Consider the following 27,482-nt stretch of genomic DNA (forward strand, 5'->3'; position numbering starts at 1 on the left):
AAACTGGACATGAAGGCAGACAGAAACAAAAAAACCCTAGCCCACATAAATGATTTATCACAATCAAATCTTTCAGAGTTATGCTAATTTCACACCCACTGTCTCTGACTACTGGGTAAGAGGATTACTGAACTTCATTGTAAAATAATATTTTCTTCAAACCAATCTCCATTTCTATGTGCTTCACAGTGGCATTACTTCATAGCCTAGATATCTACTATCAAGCAAACAGACTGGCCAGCCCAAGAAACAAACATAGTAGTCAGTCAATAATTGATTGCAGACATCTGCTGAGTGCAGGGCCCACATTCTGCAGTGTTTGTATTAAAGAGCTTTAGTGGCTAGACAGCAGGACTGACTGGTTTAGAATCTGTTACTATAACAGTCCCTCAAGGCAATGACGCACAGATGTAGAGAGGAAGCAGGTTGTCTAATTTATAAGCCGCGCTCCCTCTTCCTGCTCCCCCACCACCACCCTGACATGCCAAATAGCCCAAGTGTCTAATTCCACCTTTAAAAAAGTGTTTGGAAGGAAAAACAAAGTTATTCATAAATTCTGATTACAGCTTACACAGCCTCATCTGTTTGCTTCCTTCAGCATTCTCTTGTTTACTTGCACTTTATGGGTGAGATTTTGACATTTAGCCACGGACTGGAGCAAAGGCCAATGCAGATGCATATCACCCCAAGAAAGGCTCTGGGAAATGATTTTGGTTCAAGAGGCCACTCCTATATTTTACTCCTATAGCACTCCTAGTGCACACAGAGGTCTCCAAGCTATAGCATCTCTTGGTACTGCATTCACAAAGATGATAGAAGCTGCTCTCCACAATGTACCTGGATCACAAAGGGTTTCGTGGGGTCTCCCTATCCCCTTCACCCTCTGGTTTCACTCACCAATAGACATGGATTTTTTTTTATTTCCCAACCAAGAACAGCAAAGGTATTTGAAGGGGGGGTGGGTTTCCATTCCCCTACAAGCTGACTCTTTAGTGAAGGATGGTCTCTGGGCCAGATTCTGACCTCAGTTACACTGATCTAAATCTTGGTAAATTCAGTGGATTTGCCTGTATGAGCACATGTGTAAATGCCATTGGAATCTGGTCCTTTGCCTCTTTACAAAGGCAGGGTTTAAGCAGAGTTATGGCTCTGTCTGTCTGCCCCCTGGTGTTGCTGTTCAAGACTAGCCTGCAACAGCTGAAGCTGGGTGAGTAATTTAGTTTTAAATTCATCAAGTGACAAATGTTTACTTTATTTAAAAAGCATAACTTAAAAACAAAGAGTGGGGGAGATTTTAGACATATTGTAAAAATCAGAAAAGTTAGAGGAGTCTTACAAGTCATGCTTTTATTCTAATATTGTCAGATGCTCCCTGGATTTTCTGGTTTGGTTCAAAAAAGAGTTTTCAAATAACTAAACTGTGGTAAACAAAGAACTTTAAGAATTATCTGAAGAATGTAACCTTGTATCTATATACAAATCTTTTGCAAGTAATCCCATTTTCTGCATGTGCTTCTTTTTTTCTTTTACTGATATTTTTTATTTAGTCTTGTTCATCATCATTGGATTTTTTCATGAACTGCATACTTAATATTCTTTACTTGTGCTGTGTGACTTTGCTCCCTGACTGGATGAAAGTTCCTAAAGTAATGATTAGCAAATATTCTTGTTTGTGCCCAGGTACCCTTGTTCACCTGTAAACATGGGAATTTAGGTGAAGAACAGCTATTTCCTAACCATTTTTTAAAGTTAACTGGTCTAAAGAGGAAGCGTAGAAATATAGTTTGGATTGAGATGGCTGGAATGAGGAAAAATGCTTATAAACACTCTGTTCGCAGTCATCAATCACCTCTAACTTATTACAATAAGTCTCATATTACAATATTTTTATACCAAACAGGTTCACATAATTCAGATATATTTTGGATAAGCATCAGTCTGCTTGTTGCTTATTTAAAAGCACCTTTGGAGATCTTTCAGTTACACCCCCACCCCATCAGTATTAATTAATCCAAGCATAGACAGAAAATAACTATTATCACTTATTGCACATTTATTTCATAGATTTCATATTTCATAGATTTCATAGACATTAGGGCTGGAAGGGACCTCGGGAGATCATCAAGTCCAGCCCCCTGCCCAAAGGGCAGGAAGTCAGCTGGGGTCATAGGATCCCAGCAAGATAAGCATCCAATTTGCTCTTGAAGGTGTTCAATGTAGGTGCTTGAACCACCTCTACTGGCAGACTGTTCCAGACCTTGGGGGCTCGGACAGTAAAGAAATTCTTCCTTATGTCCAGCCTGAAACGGTCTTATATTTAAAAGCTCCACTTTTGCTGGAGTTCCCTGTGATTTCATGGTTTCATAGTTTCTAGGGTTGGACGGGACCTGAGCAGATCATCTAGTTCGACCCCCTGCCATGGCAGGAAAGAGTACTGGGGTCAAACGACCCCAGCAAGGTGTTCATCCAGCCTCCTCTTAAAGACCCCCAGGGTAGGAGCCAGCACCACTTCTCTTGGAAGTTGGTTCCAGATCCTAACTGCCCTGTCCGTGAAGTAGTGCCTCCTGATATCCAGCCTAAATCTACCCTCTGCCAGCTTGAGACCATTATTCTTGGTCACTCCTGGCGGTGCTCAGGGGAACAGTGACTCCCCCAGTGCCTGCTGATCCCCCTCTGACTAGTTTGTAACAGGCCACAAGATCCCCCCTCAGCCTTCTCTTGTGGAGGCTGAACAGGTTCAGGTCCCGTAGCCTCTCCTCGTAGGGCCTGCCCTGCTGCCCCCGGATTCCTAGCTGTAAAGGTCCAGGAGGAAGCAAGCAACCCTGAGAGTGAGTGGTTCAGCGGTAGAAAACTTGTCTATCACACAGAAGGTGTGGGTTTAGTTCCTGAATGCTTATACAAATGGCTGAACTCAGTCTGGCCTTTGGATTCTGTCTCGGTAGCCTAAAGCAGGGATGGATGGTCTAGACAGCCTCCACTCTTCCAAAAAACTCCTGCCTAGGCATATGTATCAAAGGTCTGGGTGACTTCTCATACATACATCATGATCTGGAAAGATCAACAGTTGTCAAATATGCATTAAATTTAGTACCTCTTGGCATTTATAGATGTGCTCTGGGAAGTGGGGGAAGGGTGCTAAAGCATGAAAAGTGTCACATGTCTTATCACCCCTTTGCTGAAAAATGGCAGCGGGGTGCTTCGAACTTAAACTTGTTAAACGAGCTTTAGGTAAAATGCCCCGCTACCATTTTTCAGCATAGCAACACTGATACACATGGTGCTGGAATCTACAGGAGCACAGTAATTACCATGCTCCAGCAAACTCAAGCGCTGTAATTACAGCATGTTGGAGAAGCTTCCCTGCATGTGTATAACAGCACTCCATTGTGAGGTTCTAGAAAAAGGTGCATTAGCATATTTGAATGTACATTAGCAAAAGAACACAGGTTTTCCGTGACACTTTCATGTGCATTAAAATAGGCTAATGTTTATTAAAGCCCACATGTAGGTGCACCCATTGATAACTTTTTATCAGAAACTGTCCTGTTACCTTTACTGATTTTGAATAATGCCATATTCCACTGGAGTCAATGGAACCACTCACTGAGTATGGTGCTACCTAGTTGTTAGGGTTTTAAGCATCTGGTCCATTATAACCAAGTTTTCTAATTATTATATCCTAGTTAGTTAACTGCATGTATTGGAGCTTACCGCTTCTGAAACCAGAATTCAAGCCTTAATTTTTGTTAACATTATAAAAAATATGTGAGAATAATAAGTCCTTTCCTCACCCTGTTTCTGTTTCTCTGCGTGAGTACACATTTATTTTTATCTTCAGCAGAGGTTCCCTTTTTAGCCTTGGCACAACTACCTTTCTTTCATTACAGGTACTAGTGAGGTCATCTTTTTGAGCCCATGAAACTACTCCTGTGACTTAAGAAACTCCTTGCAAGGAGTTTATGGATTTTGTCAGACTCCAACATCCTCTTTGCCTGAGCAACCACAGGCTGGCCAAGAGTAGATCTTGGGTAAAGCCTTCAAGAAGATGATTCTGCTATTTCACAGTGATCTTTGAGGATTTGAAATTTGTTTTCATTTTACAATGAAATGAAAAAAATGTTCACAAAATTGAATTGTTCAACCCTTTGCTCTGTGTGAAACAAAATTCAATTTTTCATTACTTATCACTCCAAATATGAAAGATGATGGACATGAACTTCAATTTTCCACATTCAAAGTTAGTGTATTTAGGTGCAGGGCAATTTGGGCTACAAATACTTACCAGGACTTAGATAAGTTTCAGGCACAATCCAGTGTGCTGCTACACCAGTAGCCAGAAATTACTCTAGGCATTTAAAATTTGGATCTCAAAGTTTCCTAGTTATTTCCATTTTTGTTTCTGGAGGTTTGTTATTTTGAGTACCTAGAGCCTGCTTAAGCTCATTATAATCCAATTTTGATCACAGCAAGTGCCTAAGAAGATGTCTAAGTGACCTGAGGGGCCTGCTCTAAAACACATTAGATGCATGTGTCTTAGAATTGGTAAGAGTCTTGTACTGACCACACTAAATTAAATGCTAAATAATTTATAAAATGGAAACACTTGTGGTGGCTGTGGTTGAAGCATACTTAACTCACATCAACCACACTAAATTCAGTTAAAAAATGACAATCCTGGCAAAGCCTGCCTTTTGCCCATTAGCCTATTGGTTAAAGCAAGGGTGTCAAACGTCTCGTCTAGGCATGTTGGTTCAATAAAATTATCTATAAGTATGTGCCTAGCATCCCTATAGAGTCAATGAGCATTCATCCCACAGTGCCATTCCATCTGGCCCACTGGAAGATGGAGGGCTGGGCTAGAGCTGTGGTCTGCCACAGAATCTGGGGACACTGGACCCTTAAGTACATGGCTTTCTGTGGTAGGAAGGTAAGCAAAGCTCTCGGTCACCTTGCAACTGCTGGATCCCTAGTGCTGCCCCCAGGCCTTGGTGTTGCCCCCAGGCCTTGTCACTGCCCCCAGACCCACTGCAGCTAACACTGGCCCTGTGGATCCAGGAAGAGGTTCAGATCCAAGCCTGGTGCCTGGGTTGAGTTTGACACCCATGAGTTAAATCACTAGAAAACTTAGGTTAAGCACACATCTCTAGTTCCAGACCTTAGCACCATTAAACTTTTCGGAGGAGTGTCAGCCTCCCCATTCACTACAGGGATCCTACATGCACAAATGTAGATCACTTTCTTGGGCCATCATGCCTAGATTTAGGACACTTAGATGTACCTCCAAAATTAAATTGGATTATAGAATCATAGAACATTAGGGTTGGAAGGGACCTCAGGAGGTCATCTAGTCCTACTCAAAGTAAGGCCATCCCCAACTATATTGTCCCACCCAAAGCTCTGCCTAGTCAGTTCCTAAAAACCTCCAAGGATGGAGAGTCCACAACCTCTCTGAGTAACCTGTGCCAGTGTTTTACTTACCCTACTCATGAGAAAGTTTTTCCTAATCTAAACTTCCCTTGTTGCAGCTTAAGACCATTGCTCCTTGTTCTGTCATCTGCCACCACTGAAAACACCTTCTTTGAAACTACCCTTCTTGTATTTGAAGGTTTCTATTAAAACCCTCCTTAGTCTTCTTTTCTCCATACCAAATAAGCCCAGTTCTCTCAGCCTATCCTCATAAGTCACATTCCCTAGCCCCACAACCATTTTTGCTATTCTCCTCTGGATTCTCTCCAATTTGTCCAAATCCTTTGTGTAGTGGGGTGCCCAAAACTGGACACAGTACACCAGATATGGCCTCACCAGTGCCAAGGGGAATAATTACTTCCCTTGACCTGCTAGCAACACTCCTACTAATGGAGCTTAGTGTACCATTGGCCTTCTTGGCAACAAGGGCACACTATTGGCTCATATTCAGCTTCTTGTCCACTGTAACCCTCAGGTCTTTTTCTGCAGCTTAGCAGCATGTTCATCAACATTAGGTTAGCAAGACATTTGGCTGGGATGGTTTAGTCAGGGATGATCCTGCTTTGAGCAAGGGCCTGGACTAGGTCACCTTGTGAGGTCTCTTCCAGCCCTGTTTTCCTATGATCCTATGATCAAGTGTTACAAACTCTCTGACTTTCTCTCTCACTGCCATGTAACAGTCTGACTTCAGTGAACTGACCCTCTCTCATCTGAAATATGCACTGCCTCAATTTCCAAGAAAATAGTCTAACATATCAGCATTTTATCAGAAAAAACTCAATGTGTTTTGTAACATAGGACCACATTTCCAAATTTTTGTAGCTCAGCTCTGCCTACAGAAGTCACATACCTACATTACCACTTAAAAAAAACTATAGGCAAAGGAATTCTGGACTTTGGAGGGCAGGGGGAAGGCTGAATGCCTTAAGAAAGATTCATTATAATGATTTTTTCCATCCTGTTCATTGTGTACCTTCCAAGCGAACATCACTGAAATATGAAATGAGTTTCCTATTATAATTCAGGATGTTCTATTCTCCTCAAGAGCAATTTCACCAAAATGTACTCAGTCCTTATTAAGACAAAACTTCATTTTTCAGATGAGAAAACTGAGGCATGGGGTAGTAAAATGATTTGTTCTCAGTGTAGTGACAGGATCCAAGGATCCAAGCTAGGCTGTCTTTGGTGTATTGATGTTTGTATTGCTGCTACCATAACCTCATATATTTCCATGAAAGAGATTTTTCCCCCCTTTTTCATTATTTTTTCAGGCTGAAGAAAGCCATGTTAAGCAGAAATGGGGTCAGGTCTGGATTTTAAATGTCCTTTCTCACAATTTGTATGGAATCCAGATTCCAGTTTGGCTTGTGATAAAGAAAGATCTAACTGCAATGTTCTGATCCAGATTTATGTAGAGTTTTCAAAACAAAAAAATCATGGGTTTGGATTCAGGGGAGGGGGAATCAGGACCATCTCCAATACTGATGGAGAATTTATTAGCAAAATTCATTCTACCATTCTGGCTAAGCATGATTTTTCTATCCCAAATGTGCAAAAAGTCTCAGAGTTGGATAGTTTGTAAAGCTCTAGCTGATTTCTACCTTTCAGATGCTTACCTCCAAACTCCAAATCTTTCCTCCCCTAAGTTATTTTATACCATTGTTGTCTTCTTCTATAAAATGTTGTTTCTGTGTAGCTAAGGGATTTATTAATGGCAGTGTATTATGAAACAGCATATCAAGTCCACCAGTAAAAAAATGGAATATGGGTTTCAGTTAAGACCATTGTTTGCATACAAAGGGAGTAAACAGATTAATTAAAGTTGCACTTTTTCTGTAGTTGCTTGGCTCTAACAGTGTGTTTTATATGGATTTCCAGATGACTGGCATCCCTGCTGCATGCATACGCACAGGAGTACACCTCAAACCCTTAAAATCTACTGCTGAGGTCTGAGATGACGTAGAAAGAGCAAAATCTTTCCTAATGCTTAAACTCTCCTGCTGATTCAGAACATTCAGCACCTCATTAGTGTGAGCTATTTGTTTGCCAAAAAATGCCAGGTCACAAAAGGAAATCCAACTCATCTCACACAGAGGAGAATCTGTCTCCATCTAGTGCTTATTATCCTGTATTCACATTCAGCTGTGTTACCTAATGTGAAAGTCTCAGATTCTAAATAGAGTAAATGAAAGGAAGGAGCACATTTTGCAATAGAGAATCTTCAAAACCAAACTGCTTGCTTGTGGTACATCACAAGAAGTGCAAGTTTACCATGTTCACAGATAATAATTAACATTTACATCCTGTCAACAAGAGAAGACAAAGGCAAACACGTTCTTTAATTTGTTCTTTGGTGGAAAACAAAAGCTGCGATGGGGTGAGCAATAGAAAGTCTTTGGATCCACTTCTAATATTCAGTTTTGTTTGTCAGATTGTTATGCTCCAATGACTTTAATTGAAATATGTTTATTTGATAGTTAGTAGGGTCAGAAGGGACCTGAGCAGATCATCGAGTCCAACCCCCTGCCATGGCAGGAAAGAGTACTGGGGTCAAATGACCCTGGCAAAGTGTGCATCTAGCCTCTTCTTAAAGACTCCCCGGGTAGGAGCCAGCACCACTTCTCTTGGAAGTTGTTGACAACCCCCCTCCCAATTGTTGACAAATAGAAAAGATAAAAAAAATATCATTTTGGGCCAAGGAAAACATTTTGTTTGACCTGAAAAGAAACATATTGCTCCAAATCACAGCCTATTTAAGGTTTTATAATTTTTGGAAAATGCATCTGAAGGAAATTTCTAAACAAAAAAAAATGTTTTAAGTACTTCAAGCTTGGGGCTTTTTTGTTTTGTTTTGTTTTCTTTTTTCTCCTAATCTGAACGATGTAGCAAAACTGAAACAATGTGGCAAAACATTTTTATTACCATATTTGCATTTTTCACCTGTCTTTAAATTATTGCCAGTCCTACTGGTCCTGCATTAACTCAATACAGGAGGTGGTCCAATGAGTAGAAGACAGAATTACCTGTAGATCAAAAAGCAACTGATCTTTTCTCATTTGTCTCTAAAGTCTGCATCTGTACAGATGATATCTCTCTTGACAACAAGACAATGTGAAGGATGCTCAGCTGAGACCACTGTGGCACAGAAGGCATTTCAAGCCCCAGTGGGCATGTCTACATGTGATGCTATGTCACCATAGCAATGTGTTACAGCGACATATCATCAATGGGCAAAAACCATGATGCCGCCGCTACATTGCCATAGTGACGTGCTCCCTTGGCTACAGCGATGTAGCGGATAAAAATTACCCTGTGCTGTGCGGACAGCATAGTATGTGCTGTTACTGTGCCATCATTTAGTACTTTCTTTTGGAGGTGGTGCCATAGAGCTCATAGACATCAGGGCTGGAAGGGACCTTGCAAGATCATCGGTTCCAGACCCTGCCCAAAGGGCAGGAAGTCAGCTGGGGTCAAATGATTCCAGCAAGGTAAGTATCCAAGTGGTTTTTGAAAGTATCCAGAGTAGGTGCTTGCACCACCTCTGGGGGGCATCTAGTATAGGCCCTGTGGACTCAGACAGAAAATAAGTTTTTCCTTATGTCCAACCTAGAACGGTCTTTCAGGAGTTTGTGACCATGGGGCACTTGTAGACATGCCCAGTGTATCACATGGAAAATCTGAGTTTTTCAACTAGAAAAAATAGCCTCTGGGTCCACAGTTTCACTGATGCTGCAATATAATAACTAGCATATAATATAATAACTAGTATAGTCTCTAGATTCTGGCTCATTTAAGAATGAATTTTCTGAAGTTTCTAAGTGAGATGTGCCCGGTATATAACAAAGAGGTACACACAGCTTAAGATGCTTATTCCAGAAAGTAGTATCTTGGTGAAAACTATAGCAATTGTGGTCCATACAGAATCAGAGGGCATACCAATTATATTTGCCTTTGGGAAGAGATACTATTGTACATGCTACTACAGCTGTTGCTTTTGGCACATCCTAGATACTGCACAACAGAAAAAAAATGGAAAGGGTAAATAAATATGAACTGGTACAGCATCTCAAGTAAACAGGGATCACAGTAACAAATTGGCTAATCTAAGTATAGAGCCAAAGCCTGATATAGCAATAAACACAGAAGCATGAAACTTTCAGTGCTTCAATACTGTACTTGTATTGAGGCAGGCTTTGTAGTTCAGTGACTGCTAAGTGTCTCACCAGTAAAGAGGCTGTTGGTTGTAGCCATGTTGACCTAAGGACATAGGCAGATAAGGTTCTTTGGGTCAATGTGATATCTTTTATTTTCCAACTAAATAGTTGGAAAAATTGTTCTTTGCCAGAACCTGAAGAAGGGTGCTTGTGCCCAAAAGAACAATGTTTCCAACTATTTAGTTGATCTAATAAAAGCTATCACATCTGCCCAAAGAATCTTGTCTGTCATCAGTAAAGAACCACCACATTGTGTTATATGATGATGCAGGGGAGTGGCACAAACAAGCCTTGGATCTACATGTCAGTAGGCATGTCAGTAATGCAGGTGGACTGCCTCAAGTTTCTCAGAGGCAGAGACAAGTAGGCGACCCCAAATACCAGAAACATGGGCAATGCCAACAGCTCTGAATTTCACTGGGAGCCAACTGTACAAAACAAGTCTCTCTTTAGTGTTAAGAATACAGTCTTTTATGCTACTGATTATTCAGACACAAAAGCATGTGTTCTCAGATTCCTGCGATTTCTCATCACCATTCTCAGTACCATTCATTCCTTTTCTACCATGGAATATCCAGCTATATCCTCCCCATTTACTTAAACAAAAGACACCCTAGAAAAAGATCTGATCCTGAAACATACTGAACATCTTTTACATCCAGTATTAAAACTACGTGAGATTTGACCCTGCTCTGCAGCATTCCTTCAAGCATGGGCTTCTGGTTTTCAGAACGATAGCTCTACAAGCATCCAACTGCCTGTAACAGAAAGAGACTGGCTCAGAAGCTGTGCCGAAACTTGTGATGAGCCATTTGGAAGATCTGCAGTAGCAAGGAATTGTCAATTCTCCTAATTTATGTTTGCCTTTGAAGCAAACACAACATCCCTGCAAGTGTGCAAACATGTAAATATGATCATCTTTCCAGTAGAGTGTAGCCAGCCTAAAGCTCAATGGAACTGATTTTTCAGAGAGCACTACCTTTCCTTCTTGCAAACTGGAAAAACAAATTGCACGTAATTCTTTGAATGCAATTATACTAAGGGAACTTTCTGGCATACTTTCACTCAAAATGTTCACTTCTCCTCAGCTCTCATTATTCATTAGAAACCATGCTGTGTTGCCAACAGATTGTTTATGGGAAGCTTTCAAAAGAAATATATAATTGACGCAAAAAAAAAGCAAACCCTTTTAATCAGTTTCTCATGCCAAAGATTAGCTGTGATCCTATCATGTGCATATAATCAAATCCAAGAGGAGGTACTAACTCAAAGGTACTTAATTATAGTACCATTAATTAGCCTAAACTCAATTTACCTGGTAAGTTCTGATGGGACAAGGAGAAACTGGGTCAGTGTATTGCAGCCTGTCTTCAGGAGCCTCATCAAATGGATATAAGTGAGTGTTGTGAAGGAGAATGCAATAATATCAATTGGGAAATATAACTAGACAAAAGATTTCGTGTCTTAGGCTTTCAGAGGGAATGCTTGCCAGTCCTTCCCTCTCAAGACCTTAAAAGCTAAACATTCGCAAATGCTTCATCGTTAAAAGGATGAGATGACATGTTTTTGCTACCCTTTTGCCATGTGAAGGATCTTTCCAGGAGATTTGAAATGTTATGAATCTGCTTTCTCTAGTGCTCCTCTCCTTTGTGCAACAGAACAACTTTTGTACCTAAGCTCTCAGAGTTCATGGCTGATGGTCAGGATACATGGACAACCAAGGCCACCTAACTGTGATTCTAGCCATATACTTGTAAGTTGGGCTGTCAGATGATGTTCATGTTAATAAATGCCCTTATCATGCTGAGATGATGCTTGATTACAAAGCAGGAGCCAGCAGTGTATCTAAGATTGAGAGAATGGGGCACTAGCCCTGAGTACTGACTTGGAGGTGGTGCCTGTATGTTCCCTTACCTCTCCCTCTCCTTTCTCTTCCTCCAACCCTCCGGAGTCTTTTCCACAGTAGGCAAAGTCCAGCCATTGAAGCCAGGCGAGAGCAGCCCCATGCCCCTTAGTACATTTTAGGGAGAGGGGGACAAGCAGGGCTTCAGGAGTGGTTCTGTGGAGTCCATGCTGGCTGGGCTGCTGCACCAGTGAGCAATGGATTCATCCAAATACAGAGAGGAGGGGCAAGTAAGATTTTGCTTCCCCTCCCTAGTCTTCCTTACTCTCCAGTGGTCAGCATAATATCCCACCTCACCCCTGTCCCCTCTACCCCCACTTCTGCCCAGGGTATTGGAATATTTCACTATGCATTTGACAGAAGGTTCCCCAATCATTACTGGCAAATTAAACAAATCTTCCTCCTCCTCAATTTTTCATTACCTCATAATTCGTTGTCCCAAACCCAGTCTGGCTGAACATATAGGGCCAGATTCTATATTACCCATGAAGCATGAGTGTGATTCTGTCCCACTTAGCCTAAGTCCCTGAAAGACTGCTGATACAGAAAGTGGATGTATGGTCCTCCTCCTTTTTGCTTTTTTTTGTGATGATGCTATGGTATAAAGGTAGATGTAATAATGGATTGAAGGGACATGAACATGATGGAATACAATCTGACCCACAGACTTGAAAACATGTCTTAAAACTCAACAAATTAAGTTACCAGGAATTACCTCCAGGTTTGGGAACCCTCCTACTAAGAAAACTCACATGTATATACTAGCTGTTTTCAGCTGCTAGTAGGAAATATCACCTGGGATTTAAGATATAAAGAATCCAAACCACAAAGGCTTATCAAGCAAAATCAGCAATTCAGATTGTATCCAGAAACATAATGGAAACTAGTTCAAGATCTAGACTGCGTATGCTACAGGAGGCTGAATGGTAAAGAAATCGCTACTATACTAGAAGATATTGTTATAATTAATCTGACGGTGACAAAACATGGAAAACTGTCACAAGGTCCAGAATTAGCACCATCCAAAACTGTCACAAGGTCCAAGAGATTTCAGCCCTCTGCTTGACAAGCTCAAAATGACACTCTTTGATACTACTGCAAGAGCTGTTGGATGTAAAGAAGGATATAAAAAGACTTGTGGTTCTGGTCTGCTTTACGAAAAGAAGGATTTTGGGTAGATGTGATTAGGGTGGTGTGAAGCTTCAGTAGTCGATTCGATTCGGAGGAGTTTTGGCTCGATTCGGTTTGACTCTGAATCAGGAATCAAATCAGGAGACCCATTAATCTCTGAATCCAAATCAAATCAGAAGCCTCCAAATTGATTCGGAAAGATTCAGAGAGATTCAGCTATAGACTGTACAGGCAGGCATTAGGCAATGCTGGCAGGTGCAGCTGGGGAAGCAGCCAGACAAGGCCCAGCTTGAGCTGGCAGTCTCGGGAGAAGCTGTGGCTCATCCAGCTGCTCCCCCAGCTGCCTGCCCCTGCTCTGGGCAAGGCAGGCAGTGCTGGCAGCCCTGGGAGAAGCTGCAGGGCCTGGGGGGAATGATTGGGACTGGGAGATCGAACTGAGAAGTGGGGAATTGAACCAGGAGCTAGGGAATCGAATTGGAAGCTGGGGGCTTCCAATTGGGGGCTGGGGGATTGAACAGGGGCTTCCCGTCAGCTCCTGGTTCAATTCCCCGCTCCTGGTTCGATCCCACAGCTCCCGATCATTCCCCCACCTCTCTGGTCATTCCCCCTGGCTCCCAATCATTCCCCCCAGCCCCCATGGTTTCTCCTGGGGCTGCCAGCACTGCCTGCCTCACCCCAGCAGGGGTGCAACCAGGGGAGCAGCCAGATGAGCTGCATCTTGAGCCAGTAGCCCCAGGAGAAGCCACAGGGGCTGGGGGGAATGATCGGGGGCTGTGGGAACAAATAGTGGTTTCCCTGCAGCTCCCAGTTGGATTCTCCAGTTCCTGGTTTGATCTCCCAGCTCCCTGAGCATTTTCCCTAGCTCCCGATCATTCCCCCCAGCCTCTGAGGTTTCTCCCAGGGCTGCCAGCACTGCCTGCTTTGCCCCAGTGGAGCGGGGGGCAGCCAGATGAGGCGAGGCTTCTCCCGGGGCTGCTGGCTCAAGCCAGGGCTCATCCAGCTACTCTTACCGGCACTGCCTGCCTGTATAGTCTAAGGCCAAATGAGATTCAGTTCCAAATACCTTTGGATTCAAATTCAGCCAAACTGAATCAGGATAGTGATTTGAATCACCAAATCAAATCACTGTCCCTCCAAGTCAGCAAATACTTTCCACTTTGCAGAGGCTTAGATGTGATATCTTTTATGAGACCAACTGAGAGTTGGAAAAAGTTCTTTGCAAGCTTTCGGGCACAATCACCCTTCTTCAGGCACAGGAAGTCTCTGCTGTTCTGAGACTCCAAGGAATAAAAGAAGGCACGGTTCCTCCTGTCATAGAGACAAATAACACCTCCACCATTTTCTCCAGGCCATTAGCATTAGCTTGTCGTAGCCAGAGAAAAGACAGATAACTTCTAGGGATGAGGTATTGATAGCATCCTTTCAGACTGCAGGCCTGAAAAAATGTAAACATGATTGTTCCTTTTATTTTACAAAGAGTAAAGGCGGCAGTATTTCTTGTGTTACATGTGTTACTTGTCCACCTGCTTCTCACAGCAGACCCATTATGGAATGTGGTAGACTGCACAGCGCAGACATTTATGTACAGAACGGAAACATTTCCTGCATGCAGTTCCTTGCTTCCCTCAAATGTAATTTATGCATTCATTACCCTGCAGTAGCGTAACTAGGATGGAGAGAGCACCACCCCCAGGCACCAATGCAGAGGGGATACCAGCAGCATCCTATTTTGCCTCTCCTGTCCTGACATTATTCAGGAACAGGAACTGCCATGGTGATGCCATGCTAAGGTGAACATCAGCAAGAACATGTCACTTTTCCCCTTGTCTTATTTTGGAAAAAGAGACCTAAGTTTTTAGCTTCAGTTTTAAGCACCTTCTTGGGTAAGAGCAACGAGATCAACAGAGAATGATTTGTAGGACATTTCCTTTGTTTTCCAAAAGAACTTTCTAACAAATAGCATCTGGAAGTATGGTTTCAATTTGGCTGTTGAAATGTGGGTCAAACTAAGTTGCCAAGACATTCTTTCTTGTCACACACTGCTCAGGCTCTGAAGTTGCATAGAGGCATATATCTACGCTGCCTGCATGGTGAGCCCAGGAATGCTGCCAGGAATATGACCCACCCATTCAGGAGCAATTAGGCAGTGTAGCCAGTTTAGAACAGCCCTGACTGCATGCCAAGAAGCATAACAGAGTCAAAGAGCCTGACAGCAGTGCTGGGTGGGTGTGCAGGGCCTTGCTAAATTACATTGCCTAATTTCCTGGCGTAAGCTCAGGATGACAAGGAGCAAGCAGACAGAGAGTGCTTCTTGCTGGTGCTCCTGGCCTTGCCACAGAGTCACTGTAACCCTAAATGTCTTATGAGTGCTACACTCTGTTCACTGTTACGGTGTGATTATGTAGCAGAGGTTTTCAAGTAAGCTTAGCACAGTTCATTATGGTGCAGCAGGCAATGGTTGCCCCTTTGGCAATTTACTAGAGCAGCTACATGCATGAGCTGTAGGGTCACATATCAAGCGTCTTTTGTTTGTGTTGAAAACACACAAGTTCAGCCACCCTCGGACTGGGAATGCCACTAATTGGCTAAATCCACTCCAGAATGTACGTCCATCGGCTGGCAGAGCGCAAGACAGCTTACGTCACTCTGCCTTTATGAGCACGGTTCAAGCCAGAAGAACAGCAGAGAAGTGGCAGCACCTCTCTTTAAATGTGCATCATCAGCACTAAATTCTGCATCAATACCGCTGCACTACAAAATGTTCTTTATTCCCTTGGCTCCAAGAACCTCTAGACTGCCCAAATCACCCACCACACACCCACCAAAAACTGTAAGTCTCTAAAAATGTAATCAAGATTTTCAGAAAAATATAAATTAACACTGGCATGCTATTATTGCTCAACAACAAAGGCACAACTGTTTGCCTCTATTGTGCCTGCTATGCATGTAAGAAATCCATGTGCTATAGGCAACAAATTCATTTGCTAGGTAAATGACAGCTAAGGACCTGGGGCTAGGACTGGAACTTGGTCTTTAATCTACATGTTTGCAACAGAGAGGAGCTGACAGCTCGTGGTGTTGGTAGGTCTGTCTTCCTATCTGTTGACTAGCTGTTACAGAACCACATGTTCACAAATACATATAAATATGAAAATACAGTACATTGTACAAGCTCATGGGATAGGGACATGTTTCAGGAGAAGTTATAGCTCAGTGGTAGATTATGTCTTGCTTATCATTACAAATACATGTATCAGGAGTGCTCAGATTTTTCACAATTGGGCCCACATCTTAAATAAACAGATTGTCTCATAGACCTCCTTCCCTGCAACTTGTTGTCGCACCAATAATCTTCTCATCTACTGATGATCATATAAAAGCCTTTGATAAGTAGAATAGCTGCTTGCATGGAAAAATAATATTAAGAAAATATCTAATTCCTCATGTTTTATATGAGTCAGCAGACAAAAACAAAGAAGAAAACGAACACAACGTGACTAGCCAAATCTCCATGAACCACTAATAAGGGCCCCATATCTTAACAGGAGTCCTCAGACCACAATTTTGAGAATAGGTCTTATATTGATCAAGTTCAAGTCAGATGAATATTGTCTGATAGCAGGAAAGTGATTATGACAGCACTGGAATCCAAATCACTAGTTGCATTTAAAACTAAATTGGACAATGCATCATAAGTATACCTAAAAGAGGAAACAATCCAGCATGGATGTTAGTTGGACTAGAAGAACTATTAATTCTTTCTTGCCTCATCCTTGTAAAACTGCATAATTTGGAAGTGGTCAATTCAGAGATGAGTTTTAGTAGACCATAATTAACAGACTGGAAGGGTATATCCATCACTATGAAAGTTTCTATGCAGTGTTCTTTTTATATCCAGGCTGTATATCACTCATTGGGACAAATTCTATTCTTGGTTACACTCACTCAAGTCCAGAGTAACTTGATGGTGCCAGTTGTCTTCAGTAGGATTATTCCAGATTTATCTTGTTTAAAGAGAGATGAAGCTGTTCCGGAAAGTTTGATGCTGAGCTTTATATTAAACTTAGTATATTATATTCCTGAACTTTCCGAAAAGTTGAGACTGGAGATGGCATCTCTAAGTAATTCATTATATAATGTAGCTAGGTATATTACAGCAGATATATGTTAATATTTCTGTTGCTTATACTTATGAGTTTCTTGCATATATATGTGTGTGACTGTGTGCCTGTCTAGAATATATGGGGAAGTGGTATCTATAGGATACATTGTAGGGAAAAGACTGAAACATCATTTCTGTTCCTGCTTCACAGTGTTAATAATTTGTCCCCTATTTTCATCTTCCCGCTGGGCTGCCCTTTCTTCAATGCATGTCCCAGGTGACTCTGGCCTATATTGAAGTTTTAAGATAGCAAAATAGGCTTATATGCATCAATAAAAAGAAAGTATTTTCAATTGCCATCTAAGAAATATTTTACTAAAAATCTATAACACCTGTTGTGGGTGCCAAATGGCAAACCCACCTTCTTAGGCCTCTACCTACTTGCTTCCCTTGTTTCCTCTAGGGTTCCCCCTATCCTTCTAAAGGTCTCTTTCTACAGGTCTCTGTGGCCATGGGTCTTGCCTTCCCTAGTTCTGGGTCTGCTCCCCAGTCTTTGTGAGTCTTTGCCTCTGTAGCAGATTCTGGGCTCAAGCTCCAGTCTATGTCCTCTGCCATCTGAACAAACTGTGTCCAAGGTTTGGGGTGTCCCCAGGCACTCTGCCTCTTCTACAACCACAGTGCAGTCCTCCAGGGAACAAAACAAAAAGAAGGAAAGGGACAAAGTCATACATGTCCACTTTAACTTAAAAATGCTCCATCTGGGGTTAACCTAACCCTGAAGGAGTGTTTACCAACAGAAACCAAAGACACAAGGGATATTCATGTCATTCAATATGGACTCTAAGGCTGCCTTCACCCTGACTGCTGTTGAGTCCTTCCTTTGTAGCTCTGAGTCCTGGCCCCAGACTCTTCCATTAGGAGCTCTATCCCTTGTAGCTCCCATAGGCAGACTGCATCTCTCTAGCTTGGGGCTTGGGATTATAAACCCCGTTCTGGGGCAGCTGACTCTCCTCTTCCACTCCAAGTCTATCCGGCACTGTTTGCACCTGTGCTGGGAGGCCATTTTATTTCAGGTTTCTCCACCTGCCAGCTTGACTCAAGGAAAAAGTGGGGAGAGTGAAAGAGGGCCTCTTCAGTAATGGGATAATGGCCCCATTACAAAAACACAGTGAAAATTCAATTGTCCCTGAAACACTTAGGGGCACATTCTGGAAGGCATATAGATTTCTAAAAGATGCTGATAGGCATCCAGTAAAATTTTCAAAAGTATTTAAGCAGATATGGCACTTAGGAGGTTTTTGAAAACCCTCTGATGTCCACATGTATATTTTTATGCACCTATGTACCTCTACCCATTAGTGTGCCAAAGCTTGAAGTCGAATCAAAGCTTCAATGTGTTAAAAAAAAAAGACTTTAGTCCTGGATTATTGGCAACAACGACACAGACTAGCTAATGACACCAAAACAATATACAAAACATAGTTTTCCAGTTTCTCATTAGAATCAGACGTGTTTCTACACTTTATCAAATTTTATACTGTGACATTCCTCAAATTCAGCAGCATCATGTAAAAATATGTGTGGGGAGGAACGTGCTCTGTGGCAAAAGGAACTCAGAACTGGTCCCTCCCTGAACAAAAACAGATGGAAAAAACTGGAAAAACATATGTAAACCACATCAGTGATACATGACCTACATCAAACCTCCCTCCAAAACATCCCAGGCAAGAACCACATCAGAAAAAACTTCCTTTTAGTGAGATCTATTAGACCAGCAGCTTACAAGAAGGAGGGCATGACCCAAAAGTGGGTAACCAAAGGGCAATCCTGAGTCCATCCTATCAACTGAAAAAGCAGTAAATCACAGTAGTTATTGGGTACATCTATACAAGAGACAACTGCACAGTGGTTACTGCATATTTATGTAGAATTCGTATAATCAAGTACTAAATAAATGTGTAGTAACCAGTGTTACTGTGCAGTAGCACCAGCAAATGCCTTTTTAGTGATGCTTCTGCGCAGTGGCCTAATAATACAGCACAGTAGCATATTAACATTGTTGGTGCTGTGACACACTACTATGTAGTATTATTCAGCTACTGCGTGGCCAACTTCTCATGCAGATGTGCCCACTAAAAACAAGGAGAGGTTCACTACTTTTCCTGGCAGGTATAGCTGTTCCAACCCCTGCTTCATCTCCTTTTCTATGATTCAGGAAAACTACTCCCCAGCTTTCTGGAGCTCTGACCGAGGGTCAAGGGCCCATCCATAGATAGCATCACATATTGATGCTGAATACAGCATCAAGGGCCCATCCAGAGGGATGACCAGTCTGTTAGGGCAGTACTGTTTATGTGCAAGACAACAGGCATGCCAGGGGAGGTAGAAGAAGGAAACAAATCTATTTCATCACAAAAATACCAGGCCCTTTTATACAGAAACAACACACTTTCCTAAGTAAGCAGCTCTTACCTTTGCTTATCACCCTAGCACTGGACCACTAGATTCCTCACTCCATGCTATAGGCTAAACAGCAAAATGAAGGGCCTATTGTACTGTGTAACTAATCTCTCTCCACCTGGTTCACCTACATAGCATGGATAAAAACAGCACTGAAGGCATGACAACTGGGGAGCATACCCGGGATCACTGTACTCTGGCTGAAGTGCTGCCACAGCTTGACAACTCTTGTGATCCCTAGACGAGGCTATCTTGTACTACTGTCCCACAACCATCCTGCTGTGTAGATGTACCCTAAGCCTATCCACAATCAAAAATGTTCACATGATACCAACCCCACAAACTTTTCTGCTGTCAAAATAAATTTGGTAAACTGCAGGGTGATTTTGCAGTCATGTAGCTCCTGATCAAAAAAGCTTTGAGAACTACTGTATTGAACTGTGAGAAGGGGTAAGAACACTATGTATGACTGAAAACATTTTTACCAATATATTTCCCAAATATACTACATAAAATACAAATTGAAATAGGAATCCACTAGCATGGCTCTGCTAATTAAATGACCCTCTTATTACAGTCTTTCTGCCTCTCAGTATGCCCCCTTTAATGTTACCTTTAGTAAAAAGTTCAAAGTATTGAAGAAATTATACTTCAGTAGTCTCATTTCTTAGAGCTTCTCTCGAAAAGGAAGTTTAATCACCATAAATTAACATCAGGTTCATTAATGGTCATCCCATGATCAGGTAGAATCTGACTGTGCCATGGTCTGACCATGAAGCTGAATGGCCACCTAAAAAGCATTTGACCATATATCATAGAAACATTCTGGATTTAAAGAGCAAGCGTTTGAGTAGCAATTCTTACTACTTATCTCTAATTGTGATGAGCCTATGACCTCAGCCACATACACTGATGTATGATACATAATATTAGGTAACACCACACAGTATGTATGGGCTCTGTTAATCCCATTTTCAATTTGTCAAACAGATTGGCAACACAGACAAAATTACTGATCCTTTGTTTTCAGCATCATGGCACCTATTGGAGAGGAAGTGAAATCAGGAAGACTCAACTTCCTACTTTATTTAGACACAAAGATGCTGAAATTTAGCTGTTTCTGCTCTCATAATGTAGTTTTTATTACTATATATTATTTGTATTACTCACTCCCTCTGCTCAGCAATTATCCTTTGTTCTTGCATACCATATGGCCCCAAAAAAGACATGTACCTTGTTTTAGGATAGGTAGGTTGAAGAGATGTGGTGCAGCTAAATTGCAGATCTTTCAGCAGAATTGTTGAAGAAAGAATAGCTTGATTAGTGGAACCTCAAGACAAATAAAAGGGGAGTGGGTCATTAAACCCTGAATTATATATAATGTTTTAAATGACACAAATGCTATACATTATACTGATTTTTACTGTCTGTGCTGATTAAGCTATTTGGCTACACCTACACAAAAATAGATTTAAAAAAAATTATCCTAATCTTTCTTGCTCTGGCCAAAGTCCAATTTTGGATAATTGCATGCAGTACATTCTTTATATATGAATTTACCATATTCTAAATATAGGACATACACTTAATACAGCAAGACAGATTTTTTTTTAATAACATGCACAAGCATATGTAGATGCTAAATAAACCACCAAAAGGAATCGTGTTCTCTGAACAATGAAACAGGTAGATACTGATAACCACATACGAAGGGTAATGGAAATCCTACAGAAGAACCACAGAGTTCAAAGTACGTCACTATGTTCCCTAGTTCATGCCAAAGTCTACATGCTCACACACATTTCTGTAAATCAGATTTCATTTTCTGTACATTTTGCTTATTCAACTAAAAGGACAAAGAAAAATAATCAAAATGTTCCTGCATTTTACCTTAAAAGTCTCCACATATATTTGCCGATTAAAACATTTGATGCAAGTCATTGGGGCTCCAATCCAAAAAAGCTCTTAAAATATATATATTTAACACTGAGCACATGAGCCATCCTGCTGAGACAAAGGGATTTCTCAGATTCAGACAGTTAAGCACATGCTTACTTGCTTTGATAGTATAGGGCCTTATGTTTGTGCAAAACATAAAAAGCCAGGTTTTGCTCCTGAACTGTTCCAGTCATCAGCAGCATGCACATCTGCAAACAGAAGTTCCCCACAAAGATATACATTTCCAGTATAATCAATACAAGCACACTTTTAAATAGGACTCAACCCTTCAAGCACTAAGTACTCTGGCCATGATTCTGCCAGGTACTGCCCACACACTTAACTTTGACCATGGGAATACTCACATAATTGAAGTGACTATTTAAGTACTTCGCAAGGTCTGGGCCAGAGTTTTCAGGAACCTGCCAAAGAAGAAGGTAGATATGAATAACTCTACTCTGTTTTAAAATTGAGTAGAGTGTCTGCTGTGAGTCTCAATATTTAGACCTCCTGATCTTGATAAAAACCTAAGGCCCTTTCAACTCTATAAAATGTCACAACATGAGTTCACATGCAGTATTACCAAAGACAACGGCTTTGATATTTTATTAGTATTTACTTTAAAGCGGTATGCTTTTCATGACATCAACTGTAGCATAATAAATAACAACCATTCCACTGGTTTCAACATCTTAGGGCTGGTTTTGTGCCAAAAAGTGTTCTGACAGTTTGTTACGTGTATCACACTACAAATCCTCCAGCCATATATGCTGCAGAAAGGCACGGAGCAGGAAACCCAGTCCTAGGACCACTGTGGGACTAACCAGGATGCTGGTATAATCTGCAGTAATGCCTGGGTTCACCTTATGCCTGGCTGCCCACAGGTACGAATAGTCCTTCTGACAGCCACTGTTCACCCAAGCTTAAGGATGTCTTGGCCTCACTCTCTCCTCCTCCTCCCCCCTCCAGATGAGTGAGAAGGACTAGTATAGAAGCTGAAATAGCATTTCTGTGGTGTTCTGGGTCTGAGCCACACAGGGGGAATCCTCAAAAAACTGGTTAAACCCACTTTCTGGCTGCTTTGTGCCAAATATACTGAAGGATCCCGTCCTGGATCTTGAAGAATAATATATAATCATAACGTGTCTAGCTATAAGCTTCAGTGGAAACGTGCAGAACAGCATATACTGAAACAGTGGTGCTTTCTTTAAACCAGCTTGAACCAACTTACACTGGTTATATTTGAGCAGATGAAAAGAATCTCTAATTAAGTGGTTACAACACTTTGCATAAACATTCTCAGGTAACTAATGAAAACACATTGAAAACATAGGAAACTGATTCTTTCACCTCTCTCTGCTCCATGGAGATGGAATATTGTATAACATGGATTCTGCCCTGTGTTTTTCATTCCAACAGAAGTTTTCTTTGTCAGACTTCTGCAATCAGATTACTAATGAATCAATAAATGTCCCTTTTAAATTTGTTCTATTGACATGATTTTTTTTTTCAAATTTGGGGCATCTTGCGCCAAAAAACTAAAGATAGGTACATATTCAAGTAGCCAAATTTTCAGCTCAAAGAATGTCTGCAAGATATACATCTCTATCATGGGTTATACAGTATATTCTCATATGATTCTCACAGAACTTAATCTCATTTCATTATGCATGAGAGAGGTCCCAAGAGTCTTTAGAATGAAATGGACTTCTAATAAAAATAACACCACTGGCTGTGCTAGCCTTCAGATGCTCTCCAAGGAGACAAATTTATCAAAGGATGCCTGGAATTTACTGTTAATGGTTGTTAATATGCCAGGAAATCACTAGAAATTCCCAGTAATGATGAATATACTGTACTCTAGGTTAAAAGGAACTCTGAACGGTTCCCACCCTGAACAAAAACAAGTGGAAAAACTCATGTAAATCTCAGGCAAACCACATCAGTGATACAGGAACCACATCAAGACCTCACAAACATCTTGTGAACATCTTGCGAACCACATCAGTCATGTATACAGAAAAGTGGACATGTCAAACTCATGTCAGTTCCTTTGCAATATACCAGTGCCCTTGGCAACATGCAAAAGCCACCTCTAAATCACTTACATGAAAATTATTTACGCCAAATACACTCACATAGATGTAATTCTTTCCTTCTTCCTTCTTTCCTGCCTTCTTCACTACTTCTGGTGTGGGTGCCTCTGGCTCCAGTAGGCCATCCTCTGCTTGACCATCACTAAGGTGAGCATGGTGGTCATCTTCAACTTAGAAACCAGTAACAACTATGCTTTGTTAGCAAACCTTGCCATAGTTTGTCTTTGCTTTTCTGAGTCAAGAGAGGGGCCTGAGCCTTAGTCAGAAGCTGTTTCCTTTTGATCTCAGTTGCCTTGCTTGGGAAACTGTCCTGCCTCCTATCACAGCCTGGCCTGGGTCTGGGGGGGGCGGGGAAGGGTTACCTTGTACCTGAGACCTCATGCCAAGCATCTAAGATTTCCAGAACTGCTGTAAGATCCACAAACCTTCCCTACATTAGGGGGAACTGAGTCTCACCTTGAAGAACCTCATCTCCTCCTTAGCTAGGTTCATACCATCAAGCTGATTGATGTCCTCAACCCAACCTGGTGCACCTGGCTCCCAGTTGAGGCCCTGGATACATGGTTTGGCCAGTGCCACATCCACTTCACCTTTCACTCCTGGCTGAAGTGAAGGCAGCCCTCCCATGGACACTGTCACTGCCCTGGAAGATAATCTTCATGAGCAATGAGTCCTCCCTGTATAGAGCTTTCTGGACAATCCATCTCCATTGCTGCCTTTCATCTTGGCCATGGATAGCAATTATGTTGGTAGGCCCAGTGCTCTGCATGCCCAAAGATAGTGGCATTGGCTCTGATTTGAAAGCCTATTCCAAAAAAAAAGGGACAAATGGGTGGATTTTCAAATTGTGTCATGACCTGGAAGTGGTACCTAGTAGTGGTGGCACAGGAGCAGGCCTGCCTGGCCTGGCGCACCTGATATAAACTGCCCATCATGAAGACTGATGTCCTTCAGTGGCAGCTCCTACAAGGGACCTGGGTCACTGGGACTTTTATTCTCCAACTTCACCCAACAATGTCGGTGGCCTGGCTCTACTGTGAGACGGAGGTGGAGGAGCCATTCTTCCACATCTTCCTTGACTGTAGCCACTCTTTACTGTACACAGTAGCCTCTTTTATGTACTGGACTAAGGCCTCTCTGAGACAATAAACATTGTCTCTGTCCTATACTGGGCTGCTCAGTGGAGCACTACCTTCTTGACCAACTTCTTGGGGGTGGGGTGCAGATTTGAAGAACCACAGTGGCCAGCTCTAATAATGTGCTCCACTTTTTCACGTTCTTCATCAGGATGTGGACTTTTTGGGGGGGGGTTGAGTTTGGTAATTTTGCCCAGCAGCACAAGGCAGATCATTTTGTAATGTGGTAGGCATTGATGGAGCACTACTGTTGAATATGGCCAGCAGCTCAAAACAGTGTGACCATGACCTATCTAAACAGGAAAAAGGAGTTTAATTCCTTAGATAGAGTGCAGTGTTAACTGAAGAAGCTTTCCTGTCTAGCCCCTTGAGGGGTTATGAATCCTTCTCTTTCAATTTTTTTTACTTTTTAAATTTTTTACTTTTAAACGGTTTAAAATCTCTTTCTTGCTTTCTTTCTCTCTTTCTTTCTGTCTGTCTGTCTTTTGCTAAATACTTATCCGCTCGGTCAGATTTTTGAGTGAAAGGTAAACACAATATAAAATTTAGAACACACGGACCTTGTAATGTCAAAAACGACAAAACTGCAAAAAGGAAACTTTTAAGGGGGTTGAGTAAAATTTGAGGCACGTCGTGCTCTAATATAAGATCCAGGTAATATTTTTATACTTTTCTGCCGTTTTTACTTCATTTCATGTGATTCATAGATAGTTTGTGCCTTAGAGGCAATGGAGCATTAGAGTTGGCTCTATGACATTCAAGCAGTGGTAGAAAAGACATGGGGCAGAATTCTATCTCCCTTAGTGGACAGCCAAAATATAGATTGCAGTCTACCCTGAGTTTACCAGACTAAAGTGTAGGAGCAATTCTACTACCCCCTCTCGGTCCATATGGAAAAGGATTGACCGCTGGAGATGCACAGACATCTTTCTATTCCCAGAACGGGGGGCCCTTAGATACTGAGAGGGGAAAATAGATTTACTCCTACATTCAGATTTGACTGCAAGCTGCATTTGGCTGTCCAGTAAGCAAGAAAAAAAAATGTCCCTAAAACAAGCTGGTTATTTATAGCTGAAGAACTGATTACTATAATTAATTATCACAAGTTAGATACAGAAAAGACAAATCCGATTACTAGGACAACCTTCTTTCTATACAGGACTTGATTCAAACTGATTTTCATTTAGGCATATCCAGGTCCAGAGGATACATCATATAGTAAAATGAGCTTGGGCCAAGAATAATGGACAAAAACCTCATCAGCAAAGGTTCTACAAATGTCAAAGTTTTATTAAAGGATTTTCATCATTAAGTTACAGAAAGAGCACACTGAAAACACTCTGTATTTGAGTGTTAGACATACCTAACATACTCCTTGTACCTCAGCAGAGCTTATAAAAATATAAGCAAATATTCATAAGGCAGGCCCAATTAATTTAACCTTATTCCTTTCCGAGATTTCTTTAAATAATAAACATCGTGCTTTCCCTGGGAAATTCTCCCCCAGACATGCAAATAAACTCACTATTTTTTATAAATCTGTGCAAGTAAAGACAGTGCTTTACAAACACATATGTGAAGGTTTCTACGTCAATAAAATCACAGTTGACATTTCACCAATATGATACATGAAATAAAGCCTCAATTTAACAAAGCATATGCATAACTTTAAACATATGCATAACTTTAAGCAGGCAAATAATAGTTATGCCTACACGCTTTTGTCAAATAATAACTTATCAGTTTAGGGACAATAATGCAGGTCTGTGGGGTTATAGATATGTCTACAAGGAGAACTTGTCATCAGTTGCAAAAGCTTTTTCATAACACTAATCGTCACCCTGTGGAGGAAATTGAAGAAGGCATGGCATGTCCTCTTTTCTCAAAGATGTGATATTTGAATCATGGTACAGTGCTTTGTGGTGCAAATGTGTAAGAGGGTTTATGTTGCCTGATCTTCCCCACTGTTCCCAGTTTTCACTAACTGCAGTGGATCTTCCATATGCAATAGAACTGCAGGATTAAAGCCTCTATTTACTAATCTTCAAAGTATCTCAGTTCATTTGCAAACTCAAGTGTGGCTGGCTGGGGACATTTCCAACTTTAATAAGAACAATTTGTACAGCCTTAGTGAACTCCCATTCAACCTCTTTGGTATTAAGGCTTAGGCTCACTTTCACTAGTGCTAAGAGTTGTGGGTGATAATCATCTTTGTTTTCCACTTCCCTAATTGACCTTCTTGAGTCAAATCATTTTTTTAAACAAGAACAATATATTTCTAAATCCCATCAAAGCTCTGCTCACTTTTTCACTCATCACTAAGAATGGAACGTAAGTTCTCATCTCAGACCCTCATATCTATTTATTTCTGTCCATGAGCAATCTTTCTCTTTTTGCTGCTAAAACTGGAGTAAACTTCATTTTGTATCAGAAGTTTTGCAGGCCTCCTATCAGGCCTCCTATCATAGCTTTTTGTTACCAGGCCTGCCAGACATCTCTAAATGTTAGAAGGTGCTGTTGGAAAAGTTATTTCAGAAACAGAGATGGCAGCAATAAATTACAAGCAACAACAACAAAGAAACTCAAGCAGAAAGACTGCTGTCCAAAGAACTGCAGGTCTTTTGCTTAGTCCTAGAATAAAAAGGGCATGTAGATCTTGCAGTAGGATTTGCCATTTCCTCATGTATAGGCATGTTTTCTAAAGATGAAAATAACACTGTCTCCTCTTCCACCTTAAGAAGTGTGGGTAACGTAGCTAGAGAACTGAAAACTGGGCCCAAGATTCATCTTGTTTCCCTTCTCTTTCTGGATGATCTAGATCTCTGAAATTAAACTGGAGTTTCATTCCTTTGTGTTTCTCTTAACAGCCCCTGAGCAAAAAAGAAAAATGAATTAAAAAAATAACAAATTGTACCTGTAAATGCAAGAGTGGCAGAGACATCTTTGCTAACCTTCTCTCTGTCAGGCTACTGATCAAGTATTGAGTTTTCTAAGGAAATCAGTAACAGCCCTTGGATGATCTTCTTAGAGCTGGCA

General features: G+C 41.4%; 1 long non-coding RNA gene across 1 annotated transcript in view; it reads right to left on the reverse strand.

Moving 5' to 3' along the window:
- LOC149873123 (uncharacterized) overlaps nt 1-21,698 on the reverse strand; it is a 37,118-nt gene extending 15,420 nt beyond the window's left edge. Inside the window, exons 1-2 of the long non-coding RNA XR_016439838.1 lie at nt 21,580-21,698; nt 20,510-20,606 (exon numbers count right to left, since the gene is read on the reverse strand). This is a non-coding gene — a long non-coding RNA (uncharacterized LOC149873123). The remainder of the gene's footprint in view (nt 1-20,509; nt 20,607-21,579) is intronic.
- Between the last annotated feature and the right edge of the window lie 5,784 nt (nt 21,699-27,482).

Source organism: Crocodylus siamensis, chromosome 1 (assembly GCF_052110815.1).
Source record: "Crocodylus siamensis isolate JL-2025a chromosome 1, ASM5211081v1, whole genome shotgun sequence".
Classification (NCBI taxonomy): Eukaryota; Metazoa; Chordata; order Crocodylia; family Crocodylidae; genus Crocodylus; species Crocodylus siamensis.